Here is a 22,705-nt window from a genome sequence, read left to right on the forward strand (position 1 = left end):
TATAATTTCTAGAATGATTAATAGAAAATTGGCACAATATCATGCCTTTTACAATTGAATGGGTTATATTTTTTCATTAATTCAAGGCAGACTTTAGTTGCATAAATTTCTAGAGCTTTAACCCTTTGCACTCACTTGCTTTTTTCGATTCCTTTATTCTACTGCTAACCATGTCGAGTCACACTCGACATCCGAGTGCAAAGGGTTAAATTTTCATTTATATGAATTCTGAATGATTTTGTTAAACTCATTTTAAGAGTTTCTCTCTGCTATTAGTCATATTTTCTCATAAATCAATTTCATTAATTGCCACTTAAATTGTCAAATTATTTAAAATAATTTTAAGATTTATTCTTTGTGTTTTCTAGGTCAATCACATGATTTAACAACAATATAAATTATTGATAAAATAATTATTTTGTATTTTTAGTTTGTATACTTATTTAATTATACTAGAGGCCTGATACACAAAGATTCGTCCAAGAATGGGCCTTCCTTTCCCTGGCTGCCGGCACCACCTTTGCTCCAGCCAGAGCCACCTTTCGGCCTTCCCACGCTGCCCAGAGGCCCGGAGCAGCTGGGGCAGTATGGAATGCCTGTGTCGTCACCATGGCATCCTGCCCCTGGCCGCTTGGCACCTGTGTATGCAAATTAACCCTCCATTTTGTTGGATTAATTTGCATACTCACTCCTGATTGGCTGGTGGGCATTGCAAAGGTACGGTCAATTAGCATGTTACACTTTTATTAGTGTAGATAATAGACATTTTTCCAAAGGAGATATACTGATGCCCCTGGCTGATTGGCGCCTGTGTATGCAAATTAACCTGCCATCTTTGTTGGGTTAACTTGCATACTCACTCCTGATTGGCTGGTGGGCATTGCAAAGGTATGGTCAATTTGCATCTTTCTCTTTTATTAGTGTAGACTGGTTAATATTAAACATGTCATTTAATATTAAGAATAAATTTACTTTTCTTTTCTAGTATTCATACTTATTTTTCTTTTTATCTAATTACATAGGCCAGTATTTTTAGAATAATACTAGAGGCCCAATGCACAAAGATTCGTGCAAGAATTGGCCTTCCTTCCCCAGGCTGCTGGCACCACCTTTGCTCTGGCCGGAGCCGCCTTTTCCCTCCAACCTGGAGCCGCCTTTCTGCCTTCCCACACTGCCCAGATGCCCAGAGTGACTGAGGTGGTGCTGAACGCCTGCGTCATCACCATGGCGATGACGCAAGCATCCCACCCCACCCCCGGCCACTTGGCACCTGCGTATGCAAATTAACCCACCATCTTTGTTGGGTTAATTTGAATACTCACTCCTGATTGGTTGGTGGGCATTGTGAAGGTACAGTCAATTAGCATGTTGCTCTTTTATTAGTGTAGATAATAGACATTTTCCAAAGGAGATATACTGATGGCCAAGAGTACATGAAAATATGTTCAACATCATTAACCTTTTGCACTCCGATGTCGAGTGTGACTTGACACGGTTAGCATTAGAATAAAGGAATCGAGAAAAAAAGCAAGCGAGTGCAAAGGGTTAATCATTAGAAAAGTGCACATGAAAACCACAATGAGAAAACACCTAACACCTGTTAGAATGTCTATTATCAAAAAAACAAGGTGAGGATATGCATAAAAGGGAACCTTTGTTCACTGTTGGTGGGAATGTAAATTGGTGCAGTAGCTTTGGAAAACAGTATGGAAGTTCCTCAAAAAATTAAAAATAGGCCCTAGCTGGTTTGGCTCAGTGGATAGAGTGTCACCCTGTGGACTGAAGGGTCCCAGGTTTGATTCCAGTCAAGGGCACATGCCAGGGTTGTGGGTTTGATCCCCAGTAGGGGACATGCAGGAGGCAGCTGATCAATGATTCTCTCTCATCATTGATGCTTCCATCTTTCTCTCCCTCTCCCTTCCTCTCTGAATCAATAAAAATATATTTTAAAAAAATTAAAAATAGAACTGCCTTACAACCCAGTGATATCACTTCTGGGTGATAATAATGAGAACATTAACTTGTAAAGATATATGTACCACATGTCCAAAATGGCTCTATTTACAATTCCAAGGAATGTAAACTACCTAAATGTCCATTGATGGATGAATATATTTAAAAAAAAACCCTTTGAGATATATATATATATATATATATATATATATATATATATATATATATATATATCAAAGGCCCGGTGCATGAAATTCGTGCACTGGGGGAGGGTGGTGTCCCTCAGTCCAGCCTGCACCCTCTCCAATCTGGGACCCCACGGCGATCGGGCCTAAACCGGCAGTCAGACATCCCTCTCAAAATTCTGGACTGCTGTCTCCCAACCACTCACTTGCCTGCCAGCCTGATCACCCTCTTACCACTCCCCTGCCAGCCCGATTGCTCCCAACTGCCCTCCCCTTCCAGCCCAATTACCCCCAACAGCCCTTCCCTGCCGGCCCGGTTGCCCCTAACTGCCCTCCCCTGCTGGCCTGGTCACCCCTAACTGCCCTCCCCTGTAGGTCTGGTCCCCCCTAACTGCCCTCCCCTTCTGGCCCAGTCGCCCCCAACTACCCTCCCCTGCCAGCCATCTTGTGGCAGCCATCTATGACCACATGGGGATGGCCATCTTGTGTGAGGGCGTGAGGGTAAATTTGCATATTACCTCTTTATTATATAGGATATATACAATAAAATATTTTTCAGCCATAAAAATAATAAAATACTGCCATTTGTGATATTGATTATCTTGGGGAAATTATGCTTGATTAGTCAGACAGGAATACAAATACCATATGATCTTTCTTATATGTAGAATCTAATAAAATAAATTAAAAAATAAATAAACACGCTCATAGATACAGAGAACAGATTAGTGGTGTCCAGGGGCAAAGATATGGGGAGAGAAAAAAATGGGTGAAGATAAAAAAGAATCAATTTTTAAAATTAAATACTAAAATGATATATTCAATGTTTTAAAAAGAGAAAGCATGAACTTATCTTTAGTGAGGAGTAATTGCAATATTTGTTTAGATAAATGGGATGATAAGCATTGTATAATTCATCAACTTTATGACATAGAGTGACTTAGATGGAGAATATGCAAAGAAAAAGGGTATATGAGTTTAGCAAGCATAATTGCCAGTTCTGCGGTTAGCAACAACAACAAAATTTTTAATTAAAATAAAAGGATAATGGCTCTAAAGTGTTGATTCTGCCTTAGAGTTATGATTACAATTGGATAAATAAAATTCACATTTTATTCTATTAAGATAATAAGACAAATATGATTATCATTCCACTTGTTACAACAATGCTGTTCAAAGTTAGTCAGATCTGTTTTAGTGATTTGTCAGTTATCTAGTGAAGGATTGCTTTATCCTTAAAAATTAAATTAAATTAAGGACCTCTTTTTATTTAAAAAAAAAAAAAGTGCATTAGAAGCCAAGCTACAGGGTGGGAGAAGATATTTCAATGCAAACAAGTTAACAAAATTTCTAAATTTAGACTATACAAATGACTCCTTCAAATCAACAATAAAAAGACAAAGAACCCAGTGTAAAAACGGGCAAAAGACCTCAAAAAGAAAAGAATATTTACATGGCAAATAAACATAAGATTGTAATCATCAGAAACTACAAACTAAATTCACAATGTATCTGTTACAGATTTGGGACTATAATAACAAAACAATAAAAAAGAATAAAAAATTTCTTATCTACAGTATGACCCAAAAACTGTATCCTATCTAATAATAGACAAATATGCAAATTGACCATACCTCCAACACACCCATAAGCCACGCCCACAAGTCACGCCCACCATCCAATCAGAGCGAGTATGCAAATTAACCCAAACCAAGATGGCTACAGCCACAGACAGCAAGGTTTCCTAGGTAACAGAGGAAGCCAAGCTTTCTGCCAGCCATTGCAGGCCTAAGCCTCCACTCAAGCTACAAAGTTTCAATTATAGAAGGTAAACAAATTCAAACAAATGGCAGCAGAATGGAGCTTGAGAGAGTAGGCCAGGGTTGCTGCCAGCAACAGGGGAAGCAAAGCTTTCCGCACATCCTGGCCGGGCCCACCCGCTTAAGGCAACAAAGTTTCAATTATAACCCCAACACAAATAGCTGCTGGCCTCGGAGAGAACCCCAGGCTTGGCTCCGCTCCAGGCTACAAAGTTTCAATTGTAGAAGGAAAATAAATTCCAGATACCAGGGCCTCCCCTTGGGTTGCCAGGGGGCGTGGCCGGCCTGCAAACCACCACAGGCCACTCGCTCAGGCCGCCCACGCCCCAAGGGAACCCCACCCTGATCAGGGACACCCTTCAGGGCAAACCAGCTGGCCCCCACCCCTGTACCAGGCCTCTATCCTATCTAATAAAAGAGTAATATGCAGATTGATCATCACTGCAACACACAATATAGCTGCCCCCATGTGATCAAAGATCCTGCCCCCATGTGGACACTAGATGGCCACCACAAGATGGCCAGCAGGAGAGGGCAGTTGGGAGGCACCCGGCCTGCAAGGGAGGGCAGTTGAGAGGGACCAATCCTGCAAGGGAGGGCAGTTGGAGGTGATCAACCCTGCAGGAGAGGGCAGTTAGGGGTAACCAGGCCGGCAGAGGAGGGAAGTTGGGGGCAAACAGGCTGGCAGCAGAGTGGTTAGGGGGTGATCAGGCTGGGAGGCAGAAGCGGTTAGGGGCAATCAGGAAGGCAGGCAGGCAAGCAGTTGGGAGCCAGCAGTCCTGGATTGTGAGAGGGATGTCCGACTGCCCGTTTAGGCCCGATCCTAGGGATCGGGCCTAAACGGGCAGTCGGACATCCCTTGAGGGGTCCCATATTGGAGAGGGTACAGGCTGGGCTGAGGGACAACCCCCCTCCGTGCACGAATTTTGTGCACTGGGCCTCTAGTATACATTATAACAGCTGATAGCTCAATTGTGAAAAAGAGATGTATTTTAATAAACACTGCCTTTATAATTATTCAAAGTATGTATATACATTTTTGGGGGATACCCTATATGTACACATTTTACTTATGACAAGGTGGTATTTCAAATTAATTGGAAAGGAGATACTATTCAATATGCGGTGTGGAAAAAATTGGCTATCCATTTGAAAAACATAGTTATTCCACTACCTCACATCATTCAGAAAAATAAATTCTAGACTTATTAAAGACCTAAGCATAAAACTGAAATTATTAAAAGAAAATACAGAAGAATAAATTTTATGTTTTTCTCATGGGGAAAGCTTTCCTATATAAAGCAACATCAACAACAGCAACAACAACAAAAAACAACAACAAAGAATTATAAAAGAACAAAATTTGATAAATTTAACTAAATGAAAGTATAAAGCTTTTCTATACAATATGAAACAAAGTATAAAGACAAGTGACAAACAAGAAAGAAATAGATTACAATATATAGTAGACAAAGAAAGATGTTATTCAATATATAAGATCTGATACAGAAACAGGAAAATACTAGGAATTATAAATTAACAAAATAAAATGCAATGGCATTTTAAAAATATTAAATGATGCTCAACATCATTAATAGTTCAGAAATGTAAACTCAAACAACAATGAAGTACAATTTGTTACCAATCACTTAAAAATATTATAAACTGATGAACAAAAAATATATACAAAGGCAGAGAAGCATCGAACAGACTGTCAAACTACAGCAGGAAGGCTAGTGAGGGTTGGGGGAGGGGCGGGGGGGGAGGTAAGAGATCAACCGAAGGACTTGTATGCATACATATAAGCATAACCAATGGACACAAGACACTGGGGAGGGGGGAGTGAGGGCATGTGCTGGGGGGTAGGGGAGGCTGGGGGAAGGTCAATGGGGGAAAAATTAGACATATGTACTGTTATTTGTAATACTTTAAACAATAAAATAAAATTTTAAAAAAATAAATTAAAAAAAAGAAAGAAAAAATATTTAAAAGATAAATGATAGCCTATATTGAGGACATTATATTGGTGATGATGCAGGGAAATAGGTACTCTCATAAACTCTTGGTAGGAATATAGTTGATACATTGGCAATTTCAGTGTATCAATTTCAAGTTTCAGGATCAATGAAAAATTTTTAATTTGTCTCTACTTTAACCTCAATGTTTATTTCCTGGAATCTACCCTACAGAAACACAGGTATATAAAAGCATATTATTTGTAATGGCAAAAACCAAGAACAAACTTAAACACATTAATAAATCATGATATTGCCTTAACATGGATTACTTTCCTCCATTAAAAAGAATGGTGTAGCTATATAATTGAGACATGAGAGGAAGACATAAAGTAATCTCCAAGACATATTGTTAAAATCAAAGAGCAAATTGTAGAGGAATAGTTTACTATGATGTCATTTAAATAAAACCCTAAACTAAATGTGTATGTCTCCATTCAAAAGGTTGAACTGAATATACAAGAAACTATTACCAGTGGTTAATTTTGAGGAATTGAGCTAGGGGTATCTGAGAAAATTAGAAAAAACTTGACTTTAAATTTCTTATTATTTGACTTGATATCTACCAGTTATTTCATATGTTACATTTGTAATTCAAAAATAAAAAAGGATATGTTTAAGGTTAGACATTTGTAATTCATCAAATATGAAATCATAGAAAGAAGAGAATGCTAATATGCTAAGCCTGGTTGACCACAATGTTTGTAACACCTACCATCTTTGGAAAGATGGGATATAGGCAACACTTGTGAGACAGTCTTCATCATGTACATCTTCAAAATCTATTGCCCTGAAGGCAACAAGAATTGGAAATGGGTTTGAGGTTGAGAATATGGAAGTAGGAGACATTAGATCTTTAATAGCATTCAACTCCTGGCAGCAAATGTAAGAGGAAGGAGGTCAGAGCAAAGAGAATGCATTCACACCTAGAAAACCAGGAGCTTTACACAGAAGGAAGAACGGCTCCAAATGCAGAGTCTGCCAAACACAGGGATTTGAATCCACCAAACCCCACTGTGTATTCCCAGCCCCTGGCTACAGAGAAGCCAGTTTATGGAGCAGTCACAACTGACGTCAGGGACTGAGGTCCCAGACTTTTATCACCAGGCCTCTTCTCGCCCTCAGTTCTCTGCAGGACTCTCCCACCGTAAGCATCTCCTCCTTCATAGTTGCTCATCTGACCCTTTCTGCCTTTTACAGAATGTCATGGTACAAAACAGCAAGAACAGGAGGAAAGGTAGTAACCATTGCCCATTGCCAAATGATCACTGCCTCAATCTCAGTCACCGTCCCCAGTGTGGCATTCTTACTGACTGACATAAACACCCATTGAGCCGCATCTCAAATAATGGCAGGCAAGCCATGACCAAAGCTATAAATTATCTTAACGTTTATGAGAATTACCAGATATGTACCTGCTGAACATCCCCAAGGAGTCTTCCTAGATGCTTCTTATGGTAAACAATCAAAAATAAACTGAGCTAAAAATGAAAAAGAGTTCATACAATTTCTGACATTTATTTGAGAATTAGAAATATAAAAAGAATGGAATTCAATTTTAAATATATAAAATTAAGAATATGAAATATACATAAATATAAACTCGCTCTCTCTCTCTCTCTCTCTCTCTCTCTCTCTCTCTCTCTCTCTCACACACACACACACACACACACACACACACACTATTATATGACCAACAGCTATGACATTTGATTGTTCTCCAGTTGAGACAACTAAATGAAAAATTCACCCTCCTGTGACAGTCATTGAAAAGCAGCAGTAGCTTGATATAATCCTCCCTGTGATGCCTTCATGAACAGGGCCATTTTAACTCCTAGATTTTATCTTGACCAACATATAAATATTTCTGTACCACCCATGAACCTTCAGACACTTTTTAATTATCATAATTAATTATAAGAACTATGACCACCATCAGTATCACCTTCAGAGCATGGCACTGTATCAACATATAACAAATCCATTCATCACTGAGGGCTATTCTTTGGACTCCAGTTAAATTGGAAGTACAGAGTAAGCAGCATATTGGAGACAAGTTAATTAAAACCATAAAGGTAATTGTAGACAAAGGACAAAGAAGCAGTATTTAGTACCAGACTTTCTACCTAGTGCTATTCAGATTAGTTATTTTTACTTCATAGTCCTCCGGAATCCTCTTTATTCTTCTACCTAGTTCTTTTATACTCCAGATATTTCAGACAACCTCATCAAAATTTTCCCAGTTTTCCCTCCATATCCAGCCCCCATGCAAGTATTTTCTTCTTTTCTACTCTCTTACAATTTCATCATAATATACTATACGTTGACCTAACATTTATCAATTAAACATAGTGTCTCTCAAGGAGGAGACAGGAAGCAAAATTTGGGTCACTGTCATAGGATTCTGGAGAGGAGAAAGCTGTGGACCTATTATTGTTCATTCTTGTTGCATAACATAATGCGGGAGTCCAAACTATAGTTTGAATTAGTGTTTCTTTTACGTACCTGTTTCTTAATAACCAACTTTTATCAGGATATGTAAGGGAGAATTATGGAGAAGGCTTAAATTATATAGACTTTCATTGTGGTGAGTGTGGCCCAAGAGAAGTGGCCTATACATGAAATAAGCAAATTCTGTTTATTAGAATTTCTACCCAGGTAATGATAGAAACAAATCCGTCTCACCTAAGCGGTACCATATAACTAATGACATTTAAACACTCTCTAAGCTGCCTCCACAGTTTTTAAAACAAAGAGAATCTGTGGTTTTAAAATAGCTTGCTTTATTCAGATCTGTGTTTAAAGTTTAGGTTTTGTGCTCTTGCAACACATATTCTGTTCTATGAATGAGGTATTACTTCCTGTGTCTTTACCACAGATTATTTTACTAAAATCTATTAGCTCCTGGACACATCAAAGCATGTATTTGGGTTGCATTGAAATTGATTTTTAAGAAAAGTGCTGAAGTTAGAATGAAAGGTTAATGTTATTCTGACATCTTCCCTGAGCACTGACAAGGGTCAGTGCATGTTCTGGCATTTCTTTTCCCAGCAGTCGAAAACCACCCCTCAGCACCACAGAAAATAATGAGGCATAAGGGACCAGAAGAAGAGATCCTTACCAAGAGGCAGGCCCTCAAAGATCACAAGTAGAGCTGCTGAAACCAATCTATTTTAACCCTAAGTTAAACAGCCCCTTGATCATGGGCTCCTGCAAAAAGGAGAGAGGCAAACTGTCCTCTCTTCCTCATCTAGAGAGGGTATTTCTTATTTTGAAGTCCAGGATAATAACAGACAGAAATCTTTGTGATTTTTTTTTTCAATAAGAGAAAAAGTCAGATAAGAAAGAATTATAGAGGTGGTAGCTGACAATTTATGAGTTTTTGTCATTTATTTAACAAGATAAAGAAACCCTATTTGGGTAACAGAAGGATTATCTACCCTATTGTTAACGTATATTATTAGGCTAGAATCCTAACAGTCCACTCTGATGTTTATTAAATAATCTTCCTATAAGTAAAATTTCTGTAAATTAAGCTGTTATGTTTCCCTCTCAAGAATAAGATGCAAAAGCAGTGCAGAATCTTAAAAGAAACCAACTTTGATCCTGTCCAAATGAGAGCCCTATTCCATAATAGCAGCTCTATTGCATCACTTTGCCATCTGCACACTCTTCCCTGAAAAGGACAGATGTGAAAAACCTAGGAAGATGTGAAATCTCATACCCTAGAGCAATTTGCCTCTATTATTTTTTAACTGAGTTCAAATTTCAAAATTCTCATTAAAAACTTCAGACAATTGGTTTGGGGTGGGAGAAGAAACCTAATGCGTCTGCTGGCACAGCTCCAGCCTCTGTATCATCGCCCTACATTCCTGGGAGTATCTCCATTACCTGGAGGTGGAAAAGCTAAAGTGCAGTTTAAGCCAAAGAGATTGGAGAAGAAGGAAAACACCCAACATGCAACGTAATGGATGGACTTTCATCAGTATCTCCAGTCAACCACTCCTTAGGACAATCGAGAAAGGCATCCTAATGAGTTTCCATGTCCATATCTAAAAAAGTGTGGATTAGCCTAAAGGAAATAAGGCAAGAAGAGTTAAAAAACTGCGATTTCCCTCAGAAAATTTCATAAGATCTAAATTTTATCTTGTGGATTTCATAGTAATGTATACATGGGCAAACCCTCCCAATCCAAGACGGGAAGCTCTGTTCTTCCATTCTAAGTCTAGTATTAAAAGGAGGGATTGAAGGGGAAAATAAAGAGCATATAGAGGTGGCCAGTAAACTTACTAGAGAGAAAGATACTAATTCTTAATTTTCAAAATTATTTCCAGATGTATATGTACTAGTATATATTTAAATCACGCAGTACAATCATTCTAGGAGAAGATGATTGCTTTATTGCAGTCTGACTGCTCTCTATCAACCACTGTGAGCCACATAATAGAAATTAGTCATAACATCATAATGAATTATTTGGGGCTCCTCCATATCACAGTGAATAAGATTGTGGCTGCATGCCATTATTAAGTCAGCATCCGGCAGAGGCCGATTTAATGCAGTAAGACACGATTTTGTCACAAAAGGAGCTGCTTAAGAGTGGGTACAATGCAGGAAAATATTCACCAATACTGGATGAAAAGGTAAAAATGCCCTGTGTCATAATACTTCCACATTTCTGAGTATATCCAATTGATCTAATCTAAAAAGAATCATAGATGAGGATTAGTAACTGCTTATAAGAACATTTAAAAAAATAAATAAGAGCAACTCTTCCCCAAATTCCACTAGGGTCTAGCAGGCCTGAAAATTTACTGCTTAAGCCAATCCTCCCCACTCCCACTTCTCATAGCCACCTAGCATGCATTCTAGAGAGGAACCACATAGGAATTCATTTGATCAAATATTCAATGCCTCTATCTAACTTCTTAGAGTAGAGAGCCCAAAGATTTCTAATATTGTCAGACAACCGTAGCACAGTGATTTCACTGGGCATCTCAGTACCAAAGGTGCTGCGTGAATATAAAATCATGAAACTCCATTAAAGGTCAGAGTTTAGCCAGTGTGCTCTTACCCTTGTGAGGCTGGCTTCGCCCTCTGCCATGCTATTAAACTGCTACAGTGCATTTCTCTGTCGAATCGAATGACCTGGCAACTTGTGAAATGGAGGAGAGATTTAAAGACTTTCCAAGGAATGTAATTGCCAAGTGCTTTCTGGGCAGATAGAAATTGAAATGCACTGTTTCCTGGCTGACCCTCACCAAATGCAAGCTTTTCAGACTACTCTCAGGTCATCAGGAAAAAAAGAAAAGTATATACACCAGTCTGGAAATACTACTCATACTTGTAATACAAGGAACAATTAAAAATAAGTGATAAAATTAAGTGTATCCTGTATGGACCCAGTCGACCAATGATCATTTTCAGGAAATATAATTTGGTTTTGCCTGAAAAATGGCTGATGATTGCTCCAGATAAGTGGTCTGTAATTTACTTGCACTTTACAAAGGGCTACTGATTAAATACTATCTAAAGAATTTACCCAGAAGGTTAGTAAATATGGACTCAAGAGTAAGATCCCGGGATATGATAGGAAACAGCCTGGCTAAGGTACGGAGGGTAAGGAAGCAATTTAGCCTAGAAATGAGTGACCAGCCAAATGTCACAAGCTTCAATATTAGAACCAGTTTGCTTATTTACTTGAGAGATTAAAGTCTTAAAGGGAAAGGGTGAGGGAGTGATGGCATTTCTGATATAAAGCTGGAGAATTCTCAAAGTCAAGCTCTCATTCATAGAGAGCGCGACGAAGAAGGATGAAAGCTGTGCTTTAGAGTGTGTACCACTCATGATTGAAACGGGATCTGGTGCAAAAAGCATGAGCAGCAGTATAGCTTTATAGAATAAATTTACCCAGAGGAAGCAATGGGTAGAATGAAAAAATCAAAATGTCAGTTCTCACTCTATCTTCGAGAGCCTTTGGACCACAGTTCCTGTTGTTGAGTGAAAACAAAGTTGGTCAAAGTCGTCTTCTGCCTCAAACATCTGGATTTGGATACAAAGTAATCAATTTGTAATCATTTCTACATCTATAACCATCTCTTACTCAGAACGTCCTAGCATTGTTCCAAAAAATTGATTTTGTCTACCTAAACAAAAAGAACTTAGAGGTGGAGTAAAATAAATAAGTGCAAGTCCAGATTGGAACTGAAAGCTAATACAGATCCGTGCAATTGTAATGCTTGTTTGTCCATATCCTGAGGTTATCTCTGCTCCTGGAGGTAGCCCAAATAATTAAATGCAGGCACTTTCAATATTTAAAACAAACAAAGTAATCTATGCCTTTGACACAGAAGAGTAATAGAATTTCAAATTTAGAAAGGATCGCAGATATTTCTTTGCTTGATCCCCTTATTTTATAAATCACAGAACTGCAGCTCTACAGTGTCACTTACCCAGGACCAGGCAGGATTTTAATAACCAGAGCACATAATTCATATTTTATAACTCTTATTCTAGACATCTCCACCTACACACAGATGCTTCACTTGTGTGTATTTTTTGTTTGTTTGTTTGTTTTTTGCCTTACATCCTTCAACAACTCTAGGTATTGCATCTTAAAGCTCAGTATTCTTTGTTACATGACTGACTGCTTGAGAGCAGGAGGAAACAGATTTAAGTGGGATTTGAGAACTCTGGACAAACGGAAACACAAAAGCTATGGATTGAACTGTGCCAGCTCTCACCCACATAAACATAATTCTGTGCCAACTGCTGGCATCATCCTAGGCCAGCAATTTTCAACCAGTGTGCCACAGAATTTTTAGAACATGTAATACCTGACTATTTAGTTGGGGCACTGACCTCTTCTCCCTTAGATTGTTGAATAAAAAAAAAACAAACATCAGCCGAAACCGGTTTGGCTCAGTGGATAGAGCATCGGCCTGCGGACTGGGAGGTCCCGGGTTCGATTCCGGTCAAGGGCATGTACCTTGGCTCTCATCGATGTTTCTGGCTCTCTATCCCTCTCTCTTCCTCTCTGTAAAAACTCAATAAAATATATTTTAAAAAAAAATCCAACACAACAATAGCTATCTGGTGTGAGTGAATCAAAATGATACCTATGCTTTTTGTCACATTGGCAAAAAAAAAAAAGTAACATTTTTTTGGTGTGCTGCAGAATTTTAGTAATTAGTTTATGTGTGCTATGAGATGAAAAAGGTTGAAAATTACTATCCTAGGCAATTGCAACAACCATGTGATCTATTCATTCAAGCCCTTATAGTTCCTTTACCTTATTAACTCTAATGGTCTTCCCCTCCACTCCAAATATCATGGGTGATTCCCTGAAAAATTCTCTCACAAGCAATCTCAACCTCCTCACCCCCTCTCCTTCCACTGCATTGGCCTTACAAATTCCCAGCCAGAAGTCCATCCTACGATTCACCTGCTGTGTACCCACATTCATCTACCTGCGTGTCCTGGAAAATACCATACCATCACTTGAGTCAAGGCCATCACAGATTCAAGAATTATAATTTTAGTGGTCCACTCAAATCTCTTTTGTCCCCTCTGACAAATTTCATTTTTAGTTCTTTGGTATCTTTTTTTAAAATGATACCACTTTATTCAAATATCTCAATCTAACATTTTTGTATTCTCATCAAATGATGTCCTCCTTCTTCACAAAAAAAGCATAGATAAATCAGGATAATAGGCTTGAATTGTCCCTGTGCCCTCCTCCTAGAAAAAAAAAAAAAAAAGCTGACCTCTATTTGTACTTACTTCCTCCAGTGTCAGAGGATGAGGTGGTCACTTTCCTGCTCAAAACCAGCTTCTATTCCAGACTTCATAAATGCTCCCCCTGGCACTCTTTTTTCTGACACATCCCTACGCCAATTATCCCTTCCCTTTCTGTATCTTCAGCCTCTGACTGTCAACTATTATCTTTTTCCTCAATTTATAAAACTTCCCATGTTCTCTTGTACTTTTTTATAAGCAAAGCCATCCTTTGACCCCGTGTGCCTCTTAAGCTACTTTTTTTTCTCTTCTTCCATTAATGACAAACTTCTTAAACTTGTCTTCACTTATTGTCTTCATTTCCTTAATACCTATTCTCTTCACTAGACTCAGATTCTGCCCCCTCAACCACTGAAAGCTCTCTGGCAAAGGTCATAAATCACTTCCTCATTGTCCTCATAATTTCTTTGAATCTGCCCTTTTTGAGGTTACTAAAGGCATAATACCCCAAATCTAACTGGAATTTTTCAGTTCTAATCTTATCAGCCTTCCCCCTGAATTTTTGTTATTGACAACCACCTTGTTGTCAAAATTCACTCTTCTCTTGATTTCCTTCACCTCCATCCACTCCTGGCTTTCCCTCAATCTCTCTGACCATTTATTCATAGTCTTCTTTATAGACTCTTTATAATCTGCCTCTTCCTTAAATGTAGCTTCTCCCCAGAAGTCTGTTATCTCTCTCCTTATTTTCTCATTGTATTTTCTATTTACAAAGGCATCTTTTCCATCCTTATGATTTTACTGTACCTCATATGCTTATGACTCCTAATCCTGACTTATATTTGACATCTAACTGTGTCTTTTTCTATTTTCCTAAGGTAAAGCTTAGGTTATTGATTTTAGAACTTTCTTTTAACACATCTATTTAATGCCCTAAATTTCCCTCCAAGCCCTGTTTTCATGATATCCCACAAATATTGATAATTTGTATATCCACTTATATTTAGTGGAAAATATTTTTAAATTTCTTTTGAGACTTCATCTTTGACCCATGTTTTCTTAGAAGTGTTTTATTTAATTTCCAGAGATATGGGGATTTTTCAACTTTCTATATGTTATTGACTTGTAGTTTAATTCTATGAGAGCATATTTTGTATGATACTTATTCTTTTAAATTATTAAGGTGTATCTGGTGTATTTTATGACTCAAAATGTGTTTTATCTTGGTGAATGTCCCATGTATACCTGAGAAGAACTTGTGTTCTGTTAGTGTTAGGTGGCATATTCTCTAGTGTTAATTAGGTCAGGTTGATTAATATTGAAGTTCAGGTCATTTATATACTTACTTGCTTTATTATCTGTCTGCTTGATCTATCAGTTACTGACAGAGGATTGAAATTTCTAACCATAACAGTGGATTTGTCTATTTCTCCTTCCAGCTTTATCAGTTTTCGCCGCCTGTATTTTGATGCTCTTGTGTTAGATGCATAGACATTAAAGATTGTTTATCTTCTTGTAGAATTTACCCCTTTATCCTTATATCATGACCCTCTTTATTCAGATACTCTTTCTTATTATGAAGTCTTCTTTGTCTAAAATTGATACAGTTACAACTTTCCTTTGATTTTTGTTGTCATGATGTATTTTTATTCCCCCATTTACTTTTAATCTATTTGAGTCTTTATATTTAAAGTGGAATTTTTGTAGACAACATAGAGTTGGGTCTTGTTTTTTAACCATGCTAATAATGTCTTTTACTTGGTATATTTGGAATATTCACATTTAAAGTGATTATTGACTTAGCTGGATTAATATCTACAATGCCTGTTACTGTTTCATATTTGTTCTTTCTTTTCCCCAATTTTTCTGCCTTCTCTATTTCAAATTGAATAATTTACATGTCTCTATTTCATCTCCTCTCTTAACTTATTAAGTATACTTTAACCTTTTGCACTCGGATGTCGAGTGTGACTCGACATGGTTAGCATCGGTAGCAGCTCATATGTCGAGCCACACTCGACACGTAGTTTCACCGCGGGGGAAAGGGGGTTTTTGTCTATTTTTCCAGTATCTTTTCTTGTTTTCATTAGCATGAAAGGACAAGTACAATGTAAATGCCGTCTCAACTGATGCCAAAAAAGAAAAAATGAAAAACCGATAACGCATGTGAAATTTATTAGGAAACTAGTACATGATCTTGTTGGAGAATTCAGAGATGGTACACTAACTTCCAGGGGTAGATTATTATCCACTAACTTAGAGCAACGTTTAGATGGAAAGCTCCATATAATCACACCTCACCCTAACAAAAAACACAAAGATTGTGTTGTTTGTTCTAACAGAAAAATCAAAGGAGGAAGAAGAGAGACGATTTATATTTGCGAAACATGTGAATGTAAACCAGGTCTTCATGTGGGTGAATGTTTCAAAAAAATATCACACCATGAAAAATTATAGATATTATAATTACTCTTTGAATGTATCAATAATTTGAAATATAAAAAATCCAAATAAATAAGTTTGTATGAAAAGAAACTCCAGTTTTTTATTCTACTGCCGCGCTTTGTAAAATCTGGGGTATTTAAAAAATTAAATCCCGAGTAGAATAAAGGAATCGAGAAAAAAGCAAGCGAATGCAAAGGGTTAAACAAATTTATCTTAGTTGTTGACTTAGAGTTTACAATACATATTTTAAGTTAGTCTGTGTCCACTTTCAAACAACATTATACTGCTTTAAATGTAGTGTAAGTACCTTATAACAAAATATTCCTAATTTCTATTTTCAATACCTTATATTTGACATTGATTTCACTTATTCATCTCCCATAATCACCAATACATTATTATTGTTGTTGCTTTAAACAGTTATCTTTTAGCTTAAGAATAACAAAATAAAACAATTTTATTTTACCTTCAATCATTACTTCTCTGATGCTCTACCTTTCTTTATGAGATCCATGTTTCTGACCCATATTATTTTTCTTATTCCTGAAGACCTTTTTTTAACATTTCATGCAGAAAATATCAGTTGACGTAAATTCCCTCAGTTTTTCATCGTCTGAGAAAGTATTTCTCCTTTACTTCTAAAGAATAATTTCACTGGATGGTTAATTCTAGGTTGGTGGTTTTTCTTTTTCAACACTTTAAACATTTTACTCCTCTCTCTTCTTACTTGCATGATTTTGATTAGAAGTTGGCTTTAATTCCTTTATAGGTAAGATATTTTTCCCTCAGGCATCATTCAAGATTTTCCTCATCTCTGATTTCTGCAGTTTGAATATGATATACCTAAGTATGTGTGACTTGGTTATCTATTTATCCTGCTTGATGTTCTCTGAGCTTCTTGGATCTATGGTTTAATTTTGGAAATTCCTCAGCTATTATTACTTTAACTATTTCTTCTGCTCTATTCTCTCTTTCTTCTGTTTCTGGTTTTCCAATTATACATACGTTACTTATTGATATTGTCCCTAAATTCTTGAATTTTCTGTTTTGTTTTTATTCTATTTTATCTTTGCAATTAAGTTTGGGAAATTTCCATTACCCTATCTTCAAGCTCATTGGTTGTTTCCTCAGCTATGTCTAGTCTACTGACATGTATACAGAAGGCATTCTTCATTTTTTATACAGTATCTTTAATTTCTAGCATTCCTTTTAACTCTTTCTGCTTGCATTGCTCATCTGTTCTTATATGTTGTCCACTATTTTTTATTATTATTACAACTCTTAGCACATTCATTACAATGTAAAAACCCTGTGTGATAATTTTAGCATCTGGGTCTGGTTGTGATTATTTGCTTTGCCTTTCATACTTTTTTTTTTTTTCCTTGCCTTTGGCACGTCTTCTAATTTTCTGTTGAAAGCTACATACTGGGATATAGGAACCCGAATAAATAATCTTTTCTTGAGAGGATTAAATGAATCTGTATAGGAGTTATATTGGGTTTAATGTTTACCAGAGGCTTCAGTTTCTCTTGGGGTCTCATCCTGACTTCAGGCTTCCCTAAGTACTCCTCCGAAAAAGTCTGCAGCTCCTTCAGCTAAAATCCATTGTTTTTATACTGTAACCTATTAGGATGCTGCTAAAGTGTGGGGGAGATGAGCATTACACAACCTTCTGATTAAATCTCAGCCTTTCTGTGGTATTGTACCTCTGGGCTGCGACTTACATGTGTTTCTCCAGGGCCATCCCATTACTCCCTTCCTGGCTGCAGTGTTCATCAGCTATTTCTCTGAAGCCCTAAACTCTGCTGATTATTTTCTTCCCTTAGGTGAGAGAGAAAAGCTGGAGGGTCCTGGAATTAAAGAAACCAGTCCTCCAGCTGGGATAAAACTCTGGCAGTCTTTTGCCTAGAGAGCAGATCTTTGTTATGCAGAATACTCTGGAAGGATCTCTCAGTGATTACTCATTAGCAACCCTTGCCAGAGCCTTGAGGGGATTTCATAGACCTTCACCCTAAATTCCTGGAGGTAGAACCCATAAAAGTATGGGGGAATCCCCCTAGAACTTTGTGCCCCATGAATTAAAACTATTTCCCAAAGTAGTTGAAAGCATTATGTAAGAATATGTACTTAAACCACTGAATTTATTGCTGGTACATAATACTCAATAAGCGGTCAATTTTACTGTTATAGTAATAGCAACTCTAGGTTCTACAGTATATTTAAGAACTACAACAATAACTAAATTGCTCTCATGGGGCCAGTTATCTAGAAGGAAGAACAGATATAACAGATAATTAATACATATTATGATAATTGTTATAATACATAGTAGCTGAATCTACCTGTCTGGAGAGAATAAGAAAAGGTATATTGGAAATATATTATGTGCTATTTTCTAATAAAGTTATAAATTAGTCACCCAATATTTATTTATTTATTATTTATTTTTTAAATTTTATTTTATTGTACCCAATATTTATTTAGCATCTACTACTTGGCTAATGATACGGGATTTTTGGACTGGAAATGTGTGGTGTTCCCCTGGGCAGGATGGCTTCCCGGGCTCTTTGTCCATTGGAGTCAAAGAATGAAACCATGGAGGGAAGATGGTATAGCAAACGTGGAAATTTATTGAGAAACAAGCACAGACTCCCACGTGGGAGGGGGAAGAGTCCCACTGAGTCCCTTTTTCCTACGGTTTATAAAGGCTGCAGAGCTTTGTGCTTTGATATCCCCTCCAATTGGTCACCATCTCCTTTTTTAAAAATATGTTTTTATTGATTTTAGAGAGGAAGGGAGAGGGAGAGAGAGATAGAAACATCAATGATGAGAGAGAATCATTGATTGGCTGCCTCCTGTACACCTCCTACTGAGGATCAAGCCCACAACCTAGGCATGTGCCCTTGGTCGGAATCAAACCTGGGACCCTTCAGTCGGCAGGCTGAAGCTTTTATCCACTGAGCCAAACCAGCTAGGGTACCATCCCCTTCTGATTTGGTCACTATAGCAACTCCTGAGCTCAAAAGTCTAATCTCACAAGGGACACGTGAGGCCCTCCTCCCTCATTGTTCTCCTATTCCCTCTGAGCTTTCTTCCTCCTTCCCTTTATTTTGTAAATGTGTATGTACCTTTTGCTACTCCCAGCTCCTTTGTCTTGTGGAAATGTAACTTCTGCTGCTCCCTGCTCCCCTGTCTTATAGAAATGTACCCTTTTGCAACTCTGTGTTTTTTCCATGGACCCCTTAATTTCTAAAATTTCCTAAACCTGCCTATTTCACCCCTAAAAACTCCTTTCACTAACACTGGTTTAAGGCTTTGTTAATAGTTAACCTGGTCCTAACTTGGTATTTTGATTTTCAAAAGCAGAAAGAACAAGAAGTATTATTTTTATTTTAGGAAAACTGGGGATCAAAGAGGACAAGTGACTTTCTCAAGTTTTCACAAGCTAGTTTTAGAACAGAGACCACAATTCAGGGCATGTAAATTTTAGAGCATCCTCTATCAATAATACTAGACTAAATATTTTTACTCCTCTGTAAAGGAATTGAGACATTCTGTACTTTTCCCCTCAGATTCAGCAATGTTAGAAATGCTCTTAACGGAGGTCCTGGGATTAAAACAGACCCTGGAAGAGGGATCCACAAGGCACTTTACTTCTGCAGAAGGGTGCCACTGCAACCAGCAACAATGCAAGAAAGGGAAGTCCCTTCTCCTTTTTATCCCTGACTTGTCAATGCCACTTCTTACTGTACCCTGATTGGCTTAAGGGCGTGGTTTCACAATCTGACCCAAATGTCTAACCTGAGGAGGGTGGGCCAACAGGGGTGGGGCTGTTTCAAATGCCTGTGGGAAAGTAGTGCAAAACTAAGTCTTGTCTCCTACAGGAATGTCTGTGGTTTTAACCACCTGTTAGACTTTCACTGCCAGCCAGGAAATGGGGGAGAGCTATGCCTTTGTCTTTTCCAGGAAGGGAGGCCTGAATGGATTTGAGAACAAAATGAAGGTTTATAAAAAAAAAAAGAAAGAAAGAAATGGAGCTAATATCTAAACTATAACTTTGATAGAAAAGACTTCCTAATTCTTACAAGCAATGACTCAGCTTGGAGCACTTTCAAAGAGAAAAGGGTAAATTTTCCCCATGTCAATAATATGTTTTGAAACAGATTTGTTATCTGGAGCTTTCTAAGTCAGCGAAAAAGTTTCAGTTGAAAAATGGTCATGTTGCAATAACTAGTTGTTCTAGTATATTTTCCCAATTCTAAACCAAATTACAACAAAAGTAGACACTAGCTTGTACACTGTGAAAGGAGTGGGTAATTTGATATTACAGGAGTCAAATATCTACACAGTCTAAAGTGAGTATAAAATTGAAAAATTAATACTCATTTCACTTAGCTCAGCACTTAAATCACCTACAGTGCAGAAAAGGCCATTCTAAATGATTGAAGACAGCAGCTCTGCTGGGAAATAATGGATTAAACCATCAGGTGGTTTCTCTGTATTGAGGAGATATATATATATATGAAATAGGTGAGAAAAATGGTCTGGACTTCAAATGCAAATTTCTCATTTTCTGCCAATAAACCAGAGCCCATTCAATTCACAGGGAGTTCATATTGTCTTACCAAAAACACCTCTTTCAAAACTGAATGTTATTAGTTGCCATTTCTGCTAAGTAATAACAATGCTACCATTTAGAGCCCCTAATTTCTTGACAGCTTCCTGAAGAAAATTTAGAGGCAATGACTGAATAGGTAAAGGATAAATTCCTTATGGGATTGGATGCTTTGGGATATATAGTCTACTCATTATCCTACTGAGTAGCCATCCCAAAGAGGGATTCAAATTAAATTTGATTGAAATGTAAGTATTTAGTTGTATGTACATATAAACTGCAATTAACACATACTTTCAGTTTCTGTCTGGATTGTAGATAGTTGGAAAGACTGTCACTTCCAGCCCCTTATAACGGCAACAAAAATAAAACCTGGAAAAAAACTGCAACTTTTTTTTACTTTGTTATACCCACCAGAGAGTTGAGGTCACAGGGCAACCAACTAGCCCACACTCTAAGGTTATAGAAAACAGAACATGAGCACTTTCTTACCAGTGGCAAACTTTGCCAGAGTACAGTTAGAAGAAATCTGTCAAAATTGTTAACAAATTTGTAGAGGTCAAGTGTGAGCTGGAGAAAATGTGGAGCCCCTGGGGACTGGAGATACAGATGAGCTCACAAATGCTTAGAAGCTCTTCTCCTTGAACCTCACCAAGTTCTTACAGGGAGGGAAGGAAGTAAGGGAGGGAGGGAGGGAGGGAGGGAGGGAGGGAGGGAGGGAGGGAGGGAGGGAGAGGGAAGGAGGGAGGGAGGGAGGGAAGGAGGGAGGGAGGACAAGGAAGAAAAGAGATGTGCAGGGAAGTGCTGGAAAAGGAAAGAAAGGGAAAGGAAGGGAAGAAAAAAGAAAGAAAGGCTGATGATGTCCAAGACGGCATCCATCAAGGTGAAAGCCTGGAAGGGGGGACATCAACCACCGTGGGAAGAACATAAAGGAACATAAAGCCTTCGGATTCTTATTCCCTATCATCACTAAGTCACAAAGGTCTTGGAACAAATGCTGTTGTCCTTAGAATACTGGTAAAAACCAATTCTATCTGGGAAAGAAAATAGAAAAAAAAAGCCATTGTGTCCATGGGAGAAAGATAGCAATGCCTGATGGGCTCAGAGAACTTCTCCCCCATCTATTATCACCAGAAAAACAAGTATTTAATTACAAGCAACACTGGAATATTGCTGGAGAGAGATAAGAGAAAGACAAGTAAGTGGGGAAGTTATCTGAGGCAAAGCTCATAGGGAAGACCCAAAGCTGAGAGTTGAGCATACATTGGGGAAAATCCTTCTGGTAAATGAGCCCTAACCCTAAACGCAAATATCCCAAAAAGAATTTGAAACTGTGGTTCTCTTAATGTATCCATAGCAACAACAAACTCTAACCCAGCTCAACTCCTGACTAAATTGGCTCATATCCCCACACTACAGACTTAACAGAAGGAAAGGCATACTCATTTCTAGACATGAAAACTTTTTTACCTCAATCCCTACTGCTGTGCATAATACATAAAGCTTTAAGAACAAAAATAATGAGGCATATAAAAAAAAGGAAAAAATAAACAAAAAACCCAGCACATTGCCATGTAAAAAGGCATTTTATAGATTTAGACTTATGTATGGCACAGATATTGGAAATACATCTAATTGTGTTGAAATTTAAAATAACTATAATTTATATTTTAAAAGCTTTAAATGGAAAAAATGCATGATAAAATGGATAATTCCACCAGAGAGATAAAAGTCATAAGGAATAATCAAGTGGAAATGCTACAAACAAAAAACACCAAGAGGAGGAATGAACAATGCCTATGATGAGCTCAGTTGAGGAAAGAATCAGTGACCTTGAAGATATATCAATATAAATCACCCTAACTAAAATACAAGGATTAAAAAAAACAGTAAAAATATAAAAATGAATTAGAACATCCAAAAGCATTGAGATAA

Source organism: Cnephaeus nilssonii (genome assembly GCF_951640355.1).
Source record: "Cnephaeus nilssonii genome assembly, chromosome: 10".
NCBI classification, from domain to species: domain Eukaryota; kingdom Metazoa; phylum Chordata; class Mammalia; order Chiroptera; family Vespertilionidae; genus Cnephaeus; species Cnephaeus nilssonii.